At 41.1% G+C, this 21,751-nt stretch overlaps 1 protein-coding gene across 3 annotated transcripts in view; it reads left to right on the top strand.

Annotated features, from left to right (window-relative positions):
• Positions 1-21,751, top strand: part of Sema5c (Semaphorin 5c) — a 113,389-nt gene that overhangs the window by 7,258 nt on the left and 84,380 nt on the right. The window contains exon 1 of one of the 3 annotated variants that reach the window (XM_083142470.1): positions 14,817-14,884. The exons of 1 other annotated variant lie outside the window; for it this stretch is intronic. The gene's annotated coding sequence lies outside the window, so the exon portion shown is untranslated. Of the gene's footprint in view, positions 1-14,816; positions 14,885-21,751 lie in introns of those variants that run through there. One more of the 3 variants, XM_083142479.1, reaches the window with a different exon arrangement.

The following is a 21,751-nucleotide window of genomic DNA, read 5'->3' as shown; positions in this document are numbered from 1 at the left end:
GGTCCTTTGCTCAAAAAGGAACAGTTCACTGTGGTCTATGTAGGAATTGCAAGCAGATTGTACAGGTGCAAGGGAGTCACCCTTTCAGAAGACACCCAAATGTGAACCTCCCTTCCTGGTAGCACACCCTGGCAGTGTTGCCAATCTTGGAATACAGGATTTCCCTTTTACCAGTGTAAAATTTCCCTTTTTCGACCTAAATTTCCCTCGATTTTCAAAACACATCTGAAACTGTATCTTTGTATTACTATAACTGTTAATCAGGACCATATATAAGGGGGTTTAGTGGGCTCAAACCCCCCCATTGAATAAAATACTAGAAACTGATCATAGTTTCATAATATAATTATCCTAAAATAAACATTTGAATTTTAAAATAAAACACTAATGTATTGAAAAAATCCCCAAACCAAAAAAAAATCTTCTGTGGTGCAATAATTGTCGGACTTTGAAACCCATACATTGTCAAAGCTTAGCTAGGTGCCTGCTGTTAATATTTTTCTTTTGACGCCTGTTTTGCCTGAGAACAAACTTTATTATTATTATTATTATTAAATATTTATGAAAATCATAAAGCTATGCACCTACACTTACGCTCGTTACCTTTAACTAGTGTAGCCAGCCTTTAAACTGCGGGTCTGCCTGCCACTCAATACGAAATTTTTTAACATGTTTCCCAGATATCTTTTCATCCGCAGATAAATCCCCACGACGTTTTCTAACCTTTATGGGAGTTGCAAGTAGCTTCCTATCAGTCACCTCTTCCATTCTCCTTGCAACGACACAGGACACACAAAGTCACACACACAGCCACTGAGACACGTTCTGAAATAATGGATGGAACAAGGAAAGAAGTTGAAAATCGCGTCCCAAATTCTTTCCAGGTGCAGCGCGGCTCTTGCCTTAAGGCCTTTCTAAGAAACGCGACAAATATAAGACTGACCGGTCAAAGTCATCTATAACAGGGAGAAAGAAAGCTTCCTGTAAAGTGTCACTGTTGTTAACTATTCATTTGGAAAAAGTACACGCTGAAAAAAGAATTTTCGAACTTTTTAAAAGAAAGAAAATGTAAGTTTAAATTTCCCTGTTTTTTAGCTATTTTTCATTAAATTTCCCTTTTCCCTTTTCACCCTCAAATTTCCCTGTGCCGTGGGAAATTTCCCTGCTTTTGGCATCACTGCACCCTGGACTGACGAGCCCCTGGCGCCTGGACCTTCAACCAGTATAATCTTCTGTGGAGTTTGTATGGTTGGGATTGTCTTTTCACAAATTTCATCTTACTATCATCCCCAATCTTCGCAATTAACCAAAAGTGGCAGAAAAGGGAAGTGAAATATAGCAAATCAATCAATAAACTTTATATGTGTAAAATTTGAAAATATAGAGGCAAGAAAATTCAAAGCAAATCTTATGCTTGAAAGAAAAAATACATAATTTCACAATCGCAATTTCATCTAGCTATCTGGATCTCTGGCATTCCTATACCCGGAGACGTATTGCCGCAGCGAGATAAGCTTTCCCTCAGACCCTATTGTGGGCAAGATCAAGTCGATCTTCGATATCCTTCCTGTTCTATTCCAACATTGCCGTATCACCTTCGTCTCGGCCTTCCTACAGGCCTTTTACCATTCCAACAAGGATCCTGAAAACTCTTCTTCAGTCTCTCGCTCTCCCATGATACCCATCAGTGTGCTCTTGATTCTTCCATTTCATTACTCAATTTTTCATCCGTAAGAACGAAGTGATATAAACCAGTAAGAACGAAGTGATATAAACCAAAGTAGAAACAGGAAAAAAATAGTTATCAAATTGTCCCATGCCATGGAAGAAGAGATTGAGGTTAAAATGTTACAGTTGGAAAGAAATGGACATAAATGCCTAACCTGATCAATCATATAGGTTATAATTAATAATAGTCACCCCAATATCTTCAATCAAGATTTAATTTTAGTTATGAACAGACCTCTCCTGCATAGGTGTAACTTGGGGCCTAAGTTTGGGGACAGAATCGAAAAGTTTTCCATCCCATAATAACAGTGCCGAGGAAATTAATTTAAAAAAATACTCATTTCTTTGTTCCTCTGGTCTCACGAAGTTAACAAAAACACTCTTAACTTTTAAAATTTAATGAACCTGAATTTTGGGGAGGGGGGGGGGGCAAGCGCTCGCTTGCCAACTGCCAAGTTAAGCCTATGCTCTCATGCTCATTGCCGTGTTAAATACAGTAAGCTGAAATGTCACGAATTTGAAAACAATTTTGTATGTTGTGTCAACTTTGTAATATTTGAAGCTAATAAATATTAACATTTTTAAAAATAATTCCGTGAACTAATATTGCTTGCATGTTCTTATTAATATTTATATACATTTATTAAACAAACATGCATGTATCTTGTCCCGTTTGAGATACAACATTTTAGGCATGGCTTTTCAGTAAGCAGATGGCGAAATCTTTCGGTTCCAAATTGTAATCGTGTAGACAGGCAAAGCTTCTGCTTGCTTGCTCTGATAATAAATGCAAGACCTGTCGCAAGTTTACAGTTGTAGATCCATTCGTGAGGATATATATGGATGCACTCTTGGTGTGGTTTCACAACTTTTTTTGCAACTGCAATGCACATTGTGCGATTGTGGAATGTTTTGTCTGCGTAGACATTAGTGTTTTCTTGTGAAATCAGTGTGTGCCAACCTGTCGCGCCCATGCATTTCGTAAAAGGGGTGGAGTTGTGACTTAGTAGTCTGTGCTATACTTTATCATCTTTTCATGCATATCTTGAAATAATAAGAAAGGCAAGACCAAGGACGAGGGTTATAAATACCATCAACGTACCCTGCAATACTATGTGCCAATTTCTGACCGAGCAGTGCAAAAATTTTAAATGATTTTTTTACTGTAGAAACTGACCGTCGTGTCACGTCTCATTGTTTTCATAATTTCCATGCATTTTTTTAACACTGTAATTGAATAGCTGTCAATTTATCTTTCCACCGAAGTCACAGATTAACTTAACAAGTTGTTAAATTAATGTAATAACACCATTAAGCCTTGTTTCCATGATAACCAAAAACTCAATAGGCTGTAAAATAAATTCTGCCTTGGTCAGCCTGTTGAATTTTTAATTAATGTAAGTCTGCTTGTAACCTATTTGTGCTATAAATATCGACATATATTGTAATATTAGATGTATACGTAATGTTTTTTATGTATATAATGTATATACATACACCTTTAAATTGCTAGTGGTTGTATTCGTGAAGGCATTTGTACAAGCGGTGCTGTTGTAACTACAGGTCGGATTTTTAGGCACTGCATAAATAGGCAGGCAGGAGATTAAAAATGAAAAATAAACATTACAATATCCACTAAGAAAAGGCACTACAATAGGCATCAATTTCGTTTAGTATAAAATGGGAAACATTAGATTTAACTAACTTCATTCATTCATACGTACTTAACATATTAACAGTTTATGGCATTGCATAATTAGAAGATTATAGTACTAATAGCAACAATTAATATTACATATTCATGGATATTTATTGAAATGAGAAAAACCAGCAACCACAAAAGAAATCCGATAAAACATTTTTGAACCGAGGGAAAGTTCACTCAACTTCGCAAGAAATGTGAATAGCGATTTCAGCAGGGCTGTGAACCTATGTTCGCAACGCTCTTACACCTCAGATATGTTACAACCGTGTTCCACCCTGGATCTCTGTGTGACGAAACTTCACTGCAATTGTTGCCCCAACATTTCCTTGTTCTGCACAGGAAAATGCCACCTGCATTACCTGATCGTTATCTTCTGTGCACGGCATTCTGCTTGGCTATCTCAAGGACAGCGTGTCCTTGGTTGCAACTATTTTAGCAGCAAGAAGGTTACACGAATTCCAGGCAGAAAGGTAGAATGGAAGCAGGGGTGCCCATCCCCCCCAGACCAATGGCGCAATCCCCCCCAAAATTATGTCATGCGTCCCCCCAAATCATATCATGTATCTCCCCCACCCCAAAAATCATATCATTCGTGCCCTCAAACCACATCGTAATCCCCAGAGTGTTTAATTACGACAGCGTGTCTACCGAAAGTAACTTTTCTCTCAGCTTTACTGAACACACTTGATGTGTCCCTCCTCCATAAACACGGGTGCCCATCTCTCAAGACCGCCCGTAAAATAGTTCATCATAATCCCCACAAAATATTTTTGCATATAAATAGTGCTTGTGAGTGGGTTTATAAAACTCACAATTTGAGTATTTAACACAAATTGTTCCACAACCTAAAGATAGAAAATTTAACCTTGGCAAACCAAATAACATGATCCAGCCGCATGACCGATTCTGTTTCGCGAGACATTACAGAAACCTAGCTAGAAATTCTTAAGCTCAGGGCAATAACATAATAAGTTTTTTCTTTCAAAGAACTCATCCTCCCCTTCCCGCCCACGTTTTCTTGGGGTACATATACTTTAGTAACTCAACACTAATTAAGTGGATTTTATCTTCAGTGCAAATGTAACTTGTTAAAGTAACATGAAGTTAGAAATGCGGATTAGATATATTTTTGTTCCAAATGATGCACCTGCTTTAAATTAAGCAGTATACCAACACTAAGCATTATACATATATAAGAAGTGGTGGTATTAATTAACATCGAGAATATCGCTTATGTCTTGTAATCCAGTTATAGTATAAAACTTCACATTCACTTCAGTAATGTGCTAAACACGCATTCACGCATCACATTATTGCGAGCGAAACGAGCAAGGAACTTTTTACATCCATTTCTTTGCAGGCTTTCAATAATATTGATTTAATGGGGTGTCATACTTTCTTAGGATCTGGAGATATTTAGTCTTTCCCAGCTTCTCTTTTGGCACGTTCGGGGTCGAAAACGTGTGAATACCGTATCGCCAAATACAGTCTCCAAAATTTAATGTTCGAACTCTCTCTCCACTACAGAAATCTCTTGACAATCGTAAGATTTAACACTTTATCAAGGGCTTCCTATCTCCCCCTTTAAATTTAATACTCAATCCTCCCACAAAAATTTCCATGCCAATGTTAGAATTACTGTTGATATTGAAGAGTGAATATTGCCTCCTCCAAAAAATTAATTCTCAGTCTCCACACCAGAATTTCCGCAACAGTCTTAAGACAATAGTAATACCCAAGAATTGGATACGCTATCTCAATTTAATGCTCAATTCCCTCTAACTAAAATACCCGCCATAATCTAAGACCTATGATTGGATACTGCCCCCCCCCCAACGTTTAATTCAGATCCCCCAGAAAACACGTGTCAATTAAGGCCTAATATAATATGTCCCCCCCACCCATTCGATAATACCCTTGAACACTTTCTTTTCTTTTTCATCTAATGGATTACATATGGTGCATTTAAGGTGTACAATTTTTACATATATTTTGGAAAAATATATAAATGTTGAAATTATATTATTTGAAGGTAAAAAATCCCCCCCAAAAATCTCGATTTCGCAACCTGCGCCATAATCTCCCCCTGTGGGCACCCCTGAATGGAGGATTAGATCCCCACGAACCCCGAACAGGTGAATGTTACTAGGTGGTATATTTTCAATGTTCCCGCACGTTTCTGAGTGTAAATCAATGTTTGTAGAAAAGAGCTGCGAAGTTTGTATTGAATCAAAGGAAATGTCACTGCGAGAATCGTTAACTTTTGGCCACTTGGCAGTTCACTCTTCGACAAGATTGTGAGATTCTTTCTGTGCTTCTTTTAGGCAACTCTTATTAGGTTTTGATTGAAATAGGCAATTCTAGGCACAATAAAACTTACTACATGGATCGTTATACTAGAGACGTGTTTCTGTCCCGAAAGCCTACAATTTATTTGACATGAACAAAATAGGGGCAATATCCGGACTCTAGTTGTAGCATACTCGTACTATTAAATCTGAAATGATTAGCTGGAAAGTTACTAGTATATACATATTGAGTCGCGTTTAACCTAAGCTCTTCCTGTTCCCGCACTTGCCGAACGTTTGACCTTTCCAGCAGAGACTACGTGGCGTTGTCGTTGTCTACTGTCCACCTCGGCGGGGGGGTTACAGATAAGCTACATGAGGATCTACAAATGTTCGTGCAGCACACTAACCACTACCACGAAAACTTAAGTGACGTTTAATGTACGAAGTGACAACAGTACGTTCGTAAGCGCTGCTTCTCTTCTTCCCATTCACTTCTCGCTGTCTAGCTCTTTCCTCACGTTTTCGCTGAAATTTCTATATGCGACATTTTCCTCGCTTCCGATTGGCGCAGGAACTGTCTAGCGCTCTCTAGAGCTAGAAAGGTAGGGTCTCACTTATAGCACAACACTTTAGCAACCTTGTGTACTGACGTAACGGGAGAACTCTTTTTAATTTTAGGATACATGCCTACATTGTTAGGCTAGGCTAGCTAGGTTTAGTTCTCTTAGCCTAAATAATAATTTTTAATTGTATTTATGCTAATGGAACCTAACCTAACAGGCCTAACCTAACCTCGTAGGCATTCCTCGTCTGACGTCAGAACACAAGGTTGCAGAAATGAAGTGCGAACGGGCAGACCCGGAAAGGTAAGATGTTGAATCAAACGCACGAGGATTCTGAGCAACAGTGTGCGCTTTTGTAGTGCAGTGTCAAGTTTGGGGAATTATAACGCACCTACAACGTCCAAATTTCCCAATGAAAAATCGTCAAATGGTGGAAAGACGGGGAATTTTTCACTAAAATCTCTGAGGGCCAAGACCTTTTCATTGGTTGATGCCTGGTTAGCGCATGGAGTCCTGTCACAGATAATTCCTGGCTTTCTGCGAATCTCCTGAGCAAGCGAACGAAAACAAGTCTCCTGCGCAGGTAGAAGGCGCGGCCAATCAACGCGTGAAGGGGGAAGCGAGTGCATGCAGGTGAAAACGCGGCTGCAGCTACTAGCCGTTTGCAGTACCGCGCATTACTTACTCCACCTACTCGCTTTCTCCCCTTCTCGATGGTTACGCGCGGGCTTGCTCCGCAGATTCCACAGGCAGAGTCCTCTACGACTTTACTGTAGTCCTACAGTTGTTCACGCATTTTGCGGAAAAAACAAATTGCTAAAGGCGCAAGTGCTATCGAGTCACCTACAGTGAAATCGCGGTATCTTCCGTCGCGGGACCCGCCTTTCTCGCAGTGACCCTCTGTTGCCGCGTTTACCTGCGAAGGAACTTGCGGTCAAAGAGCCAATTAGACGAACTGCTGCTCCTCTCTTTGGGCAACAAGCGGCCACAATAACCATTCTGCGCTGTGATTGATTGCACATCGGTTCCTAGCGCTGCGGCACTGTACGTGGTAACCCCAAGATATATAGCATCGACCTCCAAAATTATACATATGCCCTTTTCTATATTTCTGGCCACGCCACTGTGCACTGGCCCAAACGATCAGCTGTTGGAGGAGGCGAGGATCGCCTGTTTGTGTTTGTCTCGAGGTTGACATGATTTGACCACCGCAAGCTTCCTCCGGCAATTTCTGCGCAGTCGTGATCTTCTCTTGTTATCCGTGTTTTTCTCCGTGCCTTACGTCACTGCTTTTAGAGAGATCTTGAGGAAAACTTCTTGCTTCTTTATCTCTCTCCTCCCACCTCACGTCTTTTGTTTCCTTTTGCAGCCGCGATGCTGGAGAGAACCAGGTGGTCGGTCGTCGCAGAGATACCCTTGCAGATCTGAGGCCGCGCGTTGTGCTTTGGCGTGGCGAGTGTCCAAATTCGCCTCCCACGGGGGTGCGTCGCCATGCGCGCATTTGCATAACAACAATAAACACTCCTCTGCACAAGGCATCTCGAGGGCAGGACATCTCGTTTGCACGTGTGATCAGCGACAATTCCTTTGCACATTTCCTAGCTAGGCAATGAATTATGTTGGCAGGAAGGTTCTCACGGTGTTTCAGCTGGTTTGCGTAAGCGACTAGGACAGGGGTGTCCAAACTTTATTTTTTAAATACTGTCCATGCAGAATCAGAAATTAGCCACAGAACATATTGCATTTTCCTTACGCTAAAGACAATGTCTGAAAATGAAACTCAAGGTTCCATGGATACTAAGGCGGGCCACATAGAAAATCCGTGGCGGGCTGTATTTTGGGTGGTCCTGGATTTGAATATGAGAAGCAAATAGTTTGTTGGGTTGTCTGGAATGGCGAATTAGATTAGGACAGATCTGATGAACATAAGGAAATGAAGAGGGAGCCTGGAGGACGTCATTTTAATGCCGTAAAGTAATTATTTGTGCTTTGTAATGTCAACTCTTTGTGAAACTGCAACCAACCTGAAAGTGTCGTACCGCACTTCATTTACGAGGGCTATTTTTTTCAACCTCCGATAGGGCATGAAATCATAACCACAGTGAATAGCAAAATGGGTTTATTGACAAAAGTTACGTACACGTATAATCTACTTGTCAACGTAATCACCAAGAAGATTCAGACATTTATCGTACCGATGCACCAGCTTTTCAATACCCTCTGCAAAGAAAAGTGCCGCCTGTCTGTTGAGCCAGGTCTGCCAAAGCTCCGCATTGGTGTGGAAGCACTGTCCTCCCAATCACTTCTTCATCGCCTGGAAAAAGTGGGAAGTCAAGTCTGGGATGTAGGGAGGGTGATAAAACAACACTTCCCAGTGGATTCGTTGAAGAAGGTCTTAGCAGGTCGGGCATTGTCATGAAGCAAGACAATGCCCGAAGACAGCATGCCTCTCCGGCACACAGCTCATTCGACGGTGAATTTCCGCTGTATTGTGCCCCTCTGCCTGTAGAAATCGTATCACACTACGCACCTCGCACTTGGCGGGAGAGTCGATTGTAGCAGACATCTCTACGCGCCCGTCGCTCAGCTTCAACTGAACCGTTGGCCTTGGCAGTGGAGGTCGTAGTGGCAGGGGAAACATCAATCACGCTGTGAGACGCCCCACTTCCTAGCGCTTCACGGGCCTCCTGGCGGCGCCATCGCACGTTGAAAAAAAATAGCCCTCGTATATTACTTCACGTTTCTGTCTACTTTTGGCTGATTGCGAAGATATCAAACCGTACTGTAGGAGGTAGGAATGTAATCGAAAAATTCAGACGCAGGGCCAGACTTGGACTGCCAAGAGGGCGGTGGCAATTTTCCTCAACAGGGCGCCGAATTGTGAGCAGTCAGAGGGGGGAAAAAAGGGTGCCGAGTGTATGTTTTCGGAAAGGCACTGAGATGGCGTACCGGGATTTTGCCCAGTGTCCCGGTGGGCCAATCCGGCTCCTCGTTCAGGTCTCTTTAACTTAAAACTATGGCACACCCTGTCGTTTCTCTACTGAGCTACCGAGCCAGTCGTGATTTCGCCTGATTTTCCGTTAAAACACTTTTGTGCGACGACGAAAATTTAGGCACACATCACGGGTACTTCAAATGGTAGAAAATTGGCACGGTGTGTCAGGGACCCGGGTTCGAGTCCTGGTCGAGCCTGTATATTTCGCTTAAATTTCTACGTAGTACATCTACTGTGTGCCGGATCATTAAGCACTGTAGGAAGTGTGAAACGCAGTAACGTATCCAGGGCGGTTGGTGGGTAGAAAAAATTAAAGCACGACAAGAAAGCAAATATAGCGGACTACAAGCGAAACAATTTACAAGCCACGTCCACTTCTTTACGAAGCGTCTTCCTTTTCTTCGAAGAACAAGGTTTGAAGAAACTAAAAAAGGTGCTTCACACTAAGGTTTCAGATAATAACGTTTACTTAGGTTGGCGAGATAAACCCTTCCTCCTCTCTATGGACAAGGCAATGTTTTCTCCTATAGTTGGTTTTATGACCCCTTTTCCTCCCAAGCGTCTCGTTGAAAAAGGATAGTCTGTACAGTACCACATGAATTCGTGGCGGAAATCTTTGTTCACAGAGTAAATATTCAACGAGTGGAATCCTTAGTAACAATCCTTAGTTTCAAAGCCCGTGAAACACAAGATATCGATAAATTACTGGGAGTGTAGGGATTCGTGTGAAAAATGATATACTATAGCAGTCAACGCAACGTAACAGTCAAAGTGAGTGGTAAGAGATTTCCTTAGCTGTTGGAAGATATGAATAATTGGACATTTAGGAATCATTTTCAGTCTCTAGTTATGATATTTCAAGGCAGACTGAGAGAATGTCACAGGTGCCGAACCCTCGGTAAGGCATGTTGTGTATGTCTTCATCCATTTCATAAGTTCATTATTCATCCTCGTTGTCGCGAAGAGGTGGAAAAGCGACGTAAAACAAGGGAAATATAACTAATTAGCCTACATCAACATGTTTCATATCAGTAATGGCGTGTGTAGAAATATCAGAACGGGAGGAATCACGACTTGCTTAATTAGCCGCGTTTCTAGAACTGTCACTGTAGGATAGTGCCTGTAAATTATTAGAGATGCGATCACGTTAATTCCTTGAGTAACATGGAAACCGGTTGATTATTAGATGAGGATATCCAGTTTTATATATTCGCATGATGAATCTTCCATCGATTAAGAAATGACATAATGAATGCAAGGTGTGTAGATGGTAATTCTTTTATGTTGCGTTCCTTCCATTTTTGACCTATTGCGACGATGATGATAAATGAACAGATAAAATCTATGAAGAGAGAAACAAGCGAGCATTCATATCTAGGCCAGGACACTCAACTCACTTTTCAGTAATTGGGGCGGTGGGGTAGCCACCAAACCTCATTATGAAAAATTAGTTTTCTCATCAATCAACCACATGTCATGAATCATTGTGGGAGATAAGAATAGCACAACAGTAATTAATAAATTAACAATAGGAATATCATGCCGGGGTAGCTCAGTCAATGTCTGCCCCCGTGGCGGAGAGGTTATCTCAGCTTGCTACGACGCTAGGGGTCCCGGGTTCGAATCCCGGTTAGGACATGGATGTTTGTTTGTCGGGGGATACTACCGCATAGGGGTATTCCTTAAAAAAAAGTCGTTAGGGCGTGTGACTACCATGCGAGAGACCCGGGATTTTTTCCACCTGTTCAAGCGGCTCCGGCAAAGTGGGTGCCTGGAAGAAACTCTGAAGGGTAAAGGCGGCCAGGGGCGTGGTGCTGATCACATCACCCCCGCCTTCGGCCGTGATCAAGAAGGAAGGTGTGGAGCCGTAACTCCACAACCCCTATACGCCTTCATGGCGTGGTGTAAAGCACAGTGAAGCACTTTACTTCTTTTTTTTCTTCTTTTTCTTCCCAGTACACAGAGGTTGGCCACAGAATGTCTTCATGTGTCTTCAGATCATATCTCAATGGACACTTTTGCCATCAGGAGATGCTGCTAAGCTGGATCTTGGAAGTGACCACGGTATGTTCTCCATTGGGGAACGCAATATGCGCGTACGTAACCGTATTGCTTTCCCTGTGTTACGTGCTTAGGGCACCCCCAGGTACCTCCTGGGCTGTACGAGAATTGACATCCTTTTCTTTTATTACTCTTTGATCTGGGCTGACAGCTTTTTTTTGTGAATGAAAGGGAGGATAATGGTGTAGTCGGCAACAATGACGCGGAAATCCTGCTGGAACGAGAGCAGCCGCTGAAAAGCCTCCATTACGCGAGCAGGTCACTCGCGACCGTGCGTGCGATGCGAGAATGCGACTGTCCACATTCGCCCTTTGGGGAAGCACGTTGTTGTTCTCACGCGTCTGCGCCATGCATATTCAATGGGGATTCTTCCACATACTTCATAAAGTTGTTTTGAACGTTTTGCATGATTTGAATCTTGGTGTAAAGTGTGTGTGTGTGTCCTCTTCCATAAATGAGTGCAGTGAAGCTCAGTATAGCCTATTATGGAATGGTCATGCCGTTCTTCGTGGTGCAGTGGTTGACATTCTTAATACTGGACACTGCTACGTTCCCTATTGAGATGAGCCTAAAGGTCTAAAACCAAGCCCGGATTAACGGAACTCCAAATTTCGTGTAAGTCTTGGGAAAAAAAATCATGATAGTGCAGTCTGTTGTAAGAAAACATATTAAGCCTAATTAAGGTAAGTGCAAAATTTCTAGGTGCTGAGGTAGAAAAAAAAACAATGTCAAGTATTTTTTTTTACATAAGCTAGAATTTGATTTTTTTAAAAAATAACTTAATTATTGAGCAAGGTATTGATGTCCCAGATCTTATCTTTGTTGAGTTTCATTTTTAATGAGCAGTGTTACCAATTAAATCTAGTATAAATTACTAAAAAAATGGTGATTTCTTGAATATGAGTTGGATACCTTTACCATCTCCAAGTATACTCTGGATTCGAATCCTGGAAAAGTAATCTTGTCAACACTGTAGAAGCTGATTGCCATCGGTGATATAATCCTTGATTGCTAATTTTAATATAAACCGACGTAGACTAATAAGGTTTCCAATTACGCGCCTAGTAATGTGTGTGGAGGGGCGGGGGTCAAAGATTTCAAGATTCTTATAGGATTGTGTACATTAATTTTTGTCATAACCTGTTTTGCTGTAAAATGCTTTTCAAACGAGATATATGCGAAAAACTTATTTTGGGCGCCATTTTTCAAAGATGACTGCCAAAGCAGGGGTGGTTGAGGTGTGCAAAATTAATATGTTGTTAAGAACACTTTTACAAAGATCTTGCCCGGATTATTTTTTTCCTTATTGGACCCCCTTGTTGACTGGCCTAATTGTATTTCACCGATATGAAGAACGTATTTCAAGATGGCGGACGTTAAATCTATCACAACAAAACTGGAAAATGCAGTGGCGCTGTTGGTGTTTTGACGCGTTATTCTCAATTCCGATAAGTGATTGGTTGCAGACTTTACTCCGACCTATAAATACTTGATGTTAAATATTTATAATTTGAAACTTGATACACTGAAAGTTTACAAAGAGAGAAGCTATCTTGTGAAAATAGGGCAGTTTACTTTAAAAGAGGAGAATAAAGTAAACTTAGATTAAAAATTGTTTTTAGTTTCCTGATTCCTTTAGCAACTTTTCCGCATTTTATTTTTTATATCGAAAAGTAGTCTTATCAAATTATTTACTTTTCGTCCTTATCACGTTGGGCAGTGAAGTTTATACGGCTTGTCTGTAACTTGGATCGAAGCTCGATTTTCTTCAGGGTTTGTGTATCGAGGAATGCATTGCTTATATTTTCTTCACTCTTTGATTTGCCACGTTTGGTCTTTTTAACTTTCGATTCTTATTCCTTTGCTGGTTTCATAAGGGTTGATGTCACGCAGGAAATCCTAATGTTAAGAGCGCCAGAAGCGCTGCCTTTAATTATTTTTCCTTGTTTACTTTCTACTTCCTTTCCTTTGTGTTTGTTCTTAATTCTCGGAATTGGTCTTTCTTGTCCGGTTCATACTACGAATGGTACCGGCAGAGCCCCCATGTTCGAACCCCGAGAAAGGCATGGGTGTACGTTTCTGTTTTCTGCATCTTACATTTCATCAGTTCATCCACATGGTCGCGATTGTCCCAAGAAATGGAAAACTCCAAAAACTTCATGGCGCAATAGTTCTGTAAGGGCCAGGACCTGCCAAGCAGATTTTACACTAGGGACGCGTGGTCAGCGCATTGAGTCCCATCGTCGCTGTTTGCTGGCTTTCGAGGTCCGAGTCCGCTAGCTTAAGTAGCTCTCCAATTGTCCTAAACGCCGAAATTTTTGGAGCTCCAACCGGGGATTGAACCTGAGCACCGACCGCACCGAAGGTGAGAGCGCTAAACATTTAGCTACGCAGGAGCCCCCAAGAGATAGAAAAGTGACCTAAAATAACCAAAATGGAAAGACACTTCGTAAAGTCTTGGCGTGGCAAACGAAAAAAAGAACTAATCACAGCACAGAACGGCTATTTTGACAAAATCCTCTTTCCCTGATTGCTGATTCGGCGAGGAGTGTTTGAAAGGTTGCTGCTTCTTTCCCAAAGAGGGGAACAGCGGTAGATCTAATTGACTGTTTGACCGCAAGTTCCTTCGTCGGTAAACGCGGCAACAGAGGGTCACCGCCATAAAGGCGGTCCCCGCGCCGGCTATAAGGACGGCGGGACTGTGGTTATGGGTGAAGAAGTGTCATAGTAAAGAAATTTTGACTTTGGTGAATGACATTTTGAATTACTAAGTCTCGAACAAGACTATACTCTCGGAAAAGTCTCGGTCACATCTCAGTTTTATAAATCATCCATTCGTTGCAACATTTTGATTCCTTTCAGCACTTAATCCAGGAAGATATTGTCGCACCGTACGTGACCAAAGTCAGCACTTCATTCTTATCGTTCAGTTTCTTATCTGTACAAGAATATGATTTATCACCAGACCATAAAATGGGGCCATATTCTTTATCTGAATACTTATCAAAATATTGTTGAACTTACAGAAAAAACAAAAAAAAACAGGGTTAGGTGTAATTGTTGGATTACCTAATCGGTGTGATAACATGGCGGCTTCTGATGACTTCTTCAACTTGTCTTCCCTCGAAAACTGCTACTGTAGGGTGGGTGAAAGACCCATGGTTTTCTTCAAGATAGGTTGTTTTCTATGTCTAGTTCATTGTATTGTTATAAAAGGCACTTGACACTGCAATTTTATCTTTCCTTGTCGAAACGTATACATAATTGCATTTTTTGCATTCAGATGCGCGACTGTTTTGCCTTCTCTTGGTTCATGATGAATTTAGCAGCGAGCAGCTCTGGTTTTTGCTCACACAGGCAACTTCCTGCTGAATACAAATGACACAGGGCGCTGCTCGTTCCACTTCATTTCGTGACTCGCCGCCGGTGGCGCTGCATGTCCCGCTCCTTGTGGGTCACCAGGTGTAATGATCACCCCAGGCTACGTAACAGCAGAGTGGAAGGTGTTAAGTGGGGCAGGTAGCAAGCACATGGAACGTAGGTATCTATCTGGTTTTAGAGCCAAGCAGTTCTGGTATACAAAGGTGGGGGAGGATTTGTAACATTCTTCGGTTGCTGATAACCACATGGGGTTTTGTGTGTCAATAACAGGAAGGGATGATGCTTGCGGTGAAACCGGGTGGTGAAGGTCAAATCTGCCGGTTAGGAATGGCCATGAATCATACGAAAATATGGTCGTAAGGGATAATTATGTTAAAGATGGAGTTTAAAATATACGAAATTAAGGCAAGCGTGTTATTTTTCGTGCCCAAGATCCTTTGCCCTCCAGCATAATATAAATTATTGAGGATTACATTGAAGAAAGACTCAGTTTTAGTTGTGTATTATATGGATGTTAAAATTACTCCTGTGAAATCGTGTGTTTTGAAAAAAATATTGGGGTTGGTGAATAAATGTATTGGATAATATGTACACATTTTTAGAAATAAGCATATAGACTGAAATGTTATGAAATTAGTTGGTGAAAGATAGACAACAGAAGTATGGGTGGCAGTTGGAAGGTCATTGGTGGTAATCGTGCAGATAGACCTTGGAAAGGCGTAAATCTTTTGCTAACATTTTCTTTGCCTAAGTTACGGTCAATGCAAGGTGTCTTGTTTTGATTTTAGCAGCGTATGTGGATTGAGAACTTATCCCTTCTCGAAGTTTAGAAATGACTTCTTCGCATTTTATAGAGAATTGATCACAACTCGTCTCTTACTCTTCAGTATGTTAAAACTGGAATGTCAAGCTTCATCTAAGTGTGTATATAGGGCTATTTATATAGCGGAGGAAGTCAGAGCTCAGAATCATATAGTTTTTCCAGATTTCGCCACTAGTTAGCGAAGTGTTCCTTCCATAGAACCATGTTGCACTTGGCTGTCCCCTTCCCCTGTTCCACAGTATGGAAATACAAATGTATCGGAAGTTCGTGTGTCGGATTTAAGTTGTGGTTGCAATATATATTGCTGCATCAGATCCGGTCCGGTTGAAGATCCCGAATAAGAATGATGAATCTGCATTAGGGATTCTGCCCGTAGTGACGCTCAGATGCAACCAGCTGAAATGAGACATTTGTTGTCTTTGCGAGCTGAGATCATCTTACTTTATTTTACTTTCATGTCAAAAGTATCTCGTTACATTACCATGCGATATAGGCATTACGAAATGTCAACTGGATCATATGAACAGTCAAGAACAAATAACGGCCTCGCTCACTTTCAATGATATTTATATAACTTGCGTCCATAATAGTACATACACCTCTTACATAAACACATCCGTGCGCGCAACAAACACGTACCAGCGCACACACTACATTATATCTATGTTTATATCATAGTCACGCACGAAGTTATACCTCAGAGACTTTAAGAATCGGCCCCCATTCACAGAGCAGAACGGTTATTTTGACAAAATCCTTTTTCCCTGCTGGCTGCTTCGGGGGAGAGGGATTCTAAGGTTGCCGCTTTGGGGGGGGGGGCAGCAGCGGTCGTACCTGATTGGCTGCTTGACAGCAAGTTTCTTCGTAGGTAAAGGCTGAAACAGCGGGTGACTTCCATAAAGACTTACTCCGTCGGCTGTTATCGTGGCGACACTAGTGGTTGCTTCCAAAAGTATCACTACCATTGGTCATCTGTAATAAGTGAGGTTTCTGCCAGTTCTGGATTGATAACATAAACAACGGATTACCATTACAATTGATGATATTTTGAGTGTCGTTGCCCAACTGTGTAAGTAGATGTCCTTTCAGGAAACACTAGTACTTTTTTTTTTTTAACAGAACACTATGATACAAACTATCATTTCAATAGTGGCGATTCTCGTTTTGACGTCACAAAATTAGTGTTTGCTACTTGAATAACCTTAGCCTGTTTGCTAATTGAGGGCCTCCTGATGGCGCAGTGGTAGCGTCGTCGCCTTGTACCCGTTCGATACCCGGTGGAGGCACATAGTGGTTCGGATCCCGATTAGCCTTACTGTGCATAAAGTGGACTTAAAACACCAAATCAATCAATCAATGTTTCCTAATTGACTAACTTCATTGCTATTGTAAACCAGAATCCTCCACGGCCAATACCGTGGGTATCGAACCCACACTGATTTCGTTAAAACAATTGTATTCAAATAACCATTTGTCTTCCCTGATAAACTGCTTTCGTGAACAGTTAATGGTGATATTTAGTTTAGTGGTAACGCTGTCGCCTTGCAATCAACATCGAGGCAGTAGCGGCTCGTGCCTAAAATAACAGGTGAAGAAGTATATTTATAGGCAATGAAAACAAATAGTAAGTGCCAGTGCCCCCCCCCCCCCAATTTAAAACGTCTTTTTTGTCTTCATCCGTCCATCTGGAAAATGGTGTCTGCAACAAATTACACACTAAGTCATTTACTGGGTTCATTGTAGAAACCACAGCTCAACACATGAACACAACACACGATAGGAAACGCGAAACACACACGCGGAACAAGATCTCGCGAGAACGCGAAGATTTTGCCACAAGCACTGGATGCGATGTTTTCTCCGACGAGAGAACTGCTTCATCTAGAAGGCGACACCCGTTGAAGGCCAACGCTAGGTGACGTCACCGTTGCCATGACAACCGGCTAAGTTTTCCGCAACCTAGCTGTGTTTGCTCTTGGGTTGGGACGAACTGAATACGTGCGTAGCGCCGAGCGGCGTGTTATTTGAGTATTATCGTGTGCGTTCTGCTGGGAAATAGTTAAATTTAACAAGCAAATGAAAAATGTCAATATTAATTTGAAAATTAGGTGAAAACATCTGCACTTGTTGCACTTGGCCAGCCGCCACTGCATCGAGGTGGAGGCACATTGCACAGTTCGAATTCGACTTTAAACTATAGGTGCAGTCCCGATTAGCCTATCCGAGCATAAAGTGAACTTTGAGAAATGAACATTATTAGTGCTTGATATCCACGGACACTTCTGGATTGGAACAACCCCACTGATTTGTCAATGAAGCCATTACAACCCAGATCGTCACTGTAAAACACACTCGTACAAACGTTTTCGTTTATTCATAATCTGAACTGTTCGTATTACGTTTTTTTCCCCTCCTATCTAGGGGACAGTTGTGGTGTTATACCCTGTCAGGGTATCTCTGGAGAAAGGTCGCGCATAGCGTTAGAGAAATGATGGAAGTCGGGTGGGCAGAGAGAAGCAGTACACGCTGCTGGAAAGTCTGGTAACTGCAGTCTGTTTTCTCCCCCTTCACGCAATACCTATCACCCAACGTGTTCATTGGTGGAGCCATCTCGCGTCACTACTTGCGCAGAGACTTGTTTTCGTTCACTTGCTCCAGGGTATAGTGATGATTAAGGCTAGGATTTTTATGACCTAAATATCACCAAAATATGCAAAATAAAATATGCTCTTATGATCTAAAATTTTACAAAATATGCACTATGATTTGAAAAATATGCCCTTATAACTACTGTTTCAAACAACAATATCTAACTTATGCTGAAATATTTTCATATACATACTATTTTTAGTTCACTTTATGGGCCCTGATGAGTTGAAATGCACAATGAATACTTTCTGCAAATTTTCAATTAAAAATGAAAAAAATTGCTGCAGTCCAAAAAAAAACCTCGAGTGAACATGGGAGTATGAACGAATCCACTTGGAAAATGACTGTAGATTTCTTGAAAAAGCGAAAATATGCTGAATATGACCGAAAATTCATCAAAATGTGCTTTGTCGCGTAGAAATGGCCAAATATGCCAAAATATGCCCTTAAAAAGCACCTTAATTCAATTAGTTTCTTCACAATATGAATTTCTATGTATATATTTAGGGAACACATCACCCTTACCAAATAAAATATGCTAAGTTATAAAAATTCTAGCCGTAGTGACGAAGGTGGTGATGACTAGGGCTCGGATCATTACTTATGCATTTTGCAAATGCAAATGCATATTTAAGGATTTTTAACTAAAAATGCATATTTCATATGCAGGTGCATATTTGTATGAAAATAAGTTGAAGTGCATATTTTTGTACCCACAACCATCACCGAGCATATACTGTGTTTATTTTTCTTCTCCTCGCTTCTCTTCTCTTTATCTTTTCTCTGTCTTTCTTCTTTCAACAACTTCAAACAAGCATCAGAATTATAGAAGACGTTAAAGAGGCCCTCTCCCAGGTTGAAGATCCTGTGTATGTACAGAAATTGGATGCAGTATTGGAAAAGAACAGTGGGTATGTAACAATGGCGAAAGTTTGCAAAATTCTGCATAGGAATGGACAACGTGTGGATGATCTGAAACTTGATGTGTCTAACTTTGTTGCACTAAAATACACTCCACTTGTATCTTGTGAAGTGGAACGTGTTTTCTGAATATAAGACTATTCTAGCTGAAAACACAAGGAGTTTCAAGTTCGAAAATTTCAGAGATCATGTTATCAAATGCAATCATGATCCTGATCTGTAATGTATTGTTTCATTTAACGCAGAACCATATTAATAGAAATAAATCTGTGTAGCGAATGAGCATTCAGAATAATGCACATTCATTGCCTGGCATGTAATCTTTCATAGTTTGTAATATACAGCATTTATAAATTAAACGGATTTCTAAAGTGTATATTTAAATGCATCTTTTTCACCTTTTTAGTGCATATTTGCATGCATATTTTGAGTTTTTTTAGTGCATAACTATCAAAGCCGTAGTGATGACTAAAGAACTTCTGGGACAGATAAGAAGCAACACTCGTGTTTATCCGTGATTTGAACCCTGTTTCTCTGACCTCGCAGCGTATTATACACACATGCCGGTTTATATAACGTGAAACATTTTTGACCCCACATTTGTATTTAAATTGTCGTTTTAAAGAATGGTACGCAGTAAACGTTCGTTATATAGGGTTCAAAGAAGAGAAAGGAGGGAGGAAAAAGAAATGATGAACAAAACTTATTATTTCCCTCGCCTTGACACGTTTTAGGATTCCGAGACATAAACTGCTGTCAACCAGTCCCGCCTCCTTAATTTTTATTTACACTTGGTTCTCCCGTCTAAATGCTAAGACCGTTACGTAAGTAAGGCACACGCGTTGTGCGTTAACTCGCGTACTGTGCGTATCAACACGCGCCAGGGAGAATCCGAAGTGGGAGAAATGGCCCGTTAAAGGTCACGTGATGACTCCTGGGGAAGTCGTCTTGGGTCACAGTGTGGCCAGGCGATCGCGCCACGAATGTTCCAGCAAGTAGCTCGGGATTTAACTTTCAGATCAGCCAAAATCTGCTTAATTGGGTTCGTGTTGTAATAATTTAGAACTAAGTTCAGTTCTAGAACTATGTGACGCTGCACAAGTGTCCACAGGCACTCATGGTAAAAAGGAAGAAGTTCATTGAAGATGATTTAATGGAGTACATGAAGTTTGTTCGTATCTTTTGGAGGGGAAGACAGTTACTACGATTCATAGTGTGCACATTTGTTAGTCCTTTACATAATCACCCTACGAGGTCACACGTAGCCCCCAGTAACGATTTATCTGACATTGTCACTGTAGAAGTTTTCAGCTTTGACTCAGTTCGACTCCAGATGTAAGCTCACAGCTGTTCGAATACCACTTTAAGGTGGCACATGGTGGTTCCAATTCCACTTTAAACTGTAGGTCCAGTCCCGATTAGCCTATCTGCACATAAAAGTAGACTTGAAAACAAAACAAACAAACCACTTTAAGATTCGGCTGGATGTTTGGCCGGCGCCAGAGAAGCAGTTTTCGAAATTTTCTCTCCTTTCAAAAAAAACACAAAAAAACACGATATTTCAACTTTGAGAAATTACATGTACGGTCATAGATATTCGTATTGTTTAATAAAGGGTGTCTCAGAAATATTTTCGTTTTTAAAAGTATTAAAATAAATACTTAAATTTTTTGTATAAAGATAAATTTATTACCAATAGAAAGCTTAAACATTAAATTTTTATTTGTGGAAAAGCGTATTGGACAAATGGTGACGTTCATATTTTCACATTTAATTATTAACAATTGTCGAGGATCCTCACTAACAGACTGGCACATACGGTCAACGTTTCTGTTCGATGTTGGTGACCTTGGATGTCCCGGCGGTTTACTCGTCATAGTGCTTAAAGTGTGTTCAAACTTTCTCACCCAATATTTAATTAAATTTGCGCTTGTGACGTCTCTCATTCCTGCAAGGTTATAATGATACAAACGACGCACAACAACATAAGAATCATTATTTTTATAAAACGCACGAACACAAAAAGCACGTTGCTGCCCCGTAAAGCGCTCCATGGCAACTAAATATTAACAATGTTGTCAAGCGTTTGCGATCTATATCATTTCTCCGTGCGAATTGCCCCAGGGGGCGGATTTAAAAACGAAAATATTTCTGAGACATCCCTTAGTAATTACTAACTAACTCTGTAGTCTTCAAACTCGAAGGTTTATGGCCGAAGCAACAAAAGCCTTCCATCTGTCCCTATCCTGGGCAAGATGAATCCAATCTTTTCCATCCTTACCGATTTCCTTTAGGTCCTTCTCGACTTTATGCCTCCATCTCTTCGTCTTGGCTTTCCTACAGGTTTCTCAAGAAGAATCCTGTAAACTATACTTTCCTCTTGCCATCCGTGCCACATTGCCCAGCCCACCTAAGTAATAACGTAATAGTTACGTGGACATGGGGGGGGGTCTTCATTCTGTTTTCTTAAACCCTTGAAAGGGTTACTAGATTGATCATTTTGGGGCGGAGCGTACAGACGTTTCGAGAGGCCATAACCCTGCCCCCCCATGACGTCCAACCCCCCTTTCCTAATGGGGCAGTAATTGACGTTGTATTGCAATCAAGGAGTCTCTGGTTCGAATCCCACCGCAT

The sequence above is a fragment of the Lepisma saccharinum genome, chromosome 1, assembly GCF_977018435.1.
Source record: "Lepisma saccharinum chromosome 1, izLepSacc3.1, whole genome shotgun sequence".
Classification (NCBI taxonomy): domain Eukaryota; kingdom Metazoa; phylum Arthropoda; class Insecta; order Zygentoma; family Lepismatidae; genus Lepisma; species Lepisma saccharinum.
The sequence above is the reverse complement of the archived record's forward strand: the minus strand, read 5'-3'. Positions and strand labels throughout refer to the sequence as shown.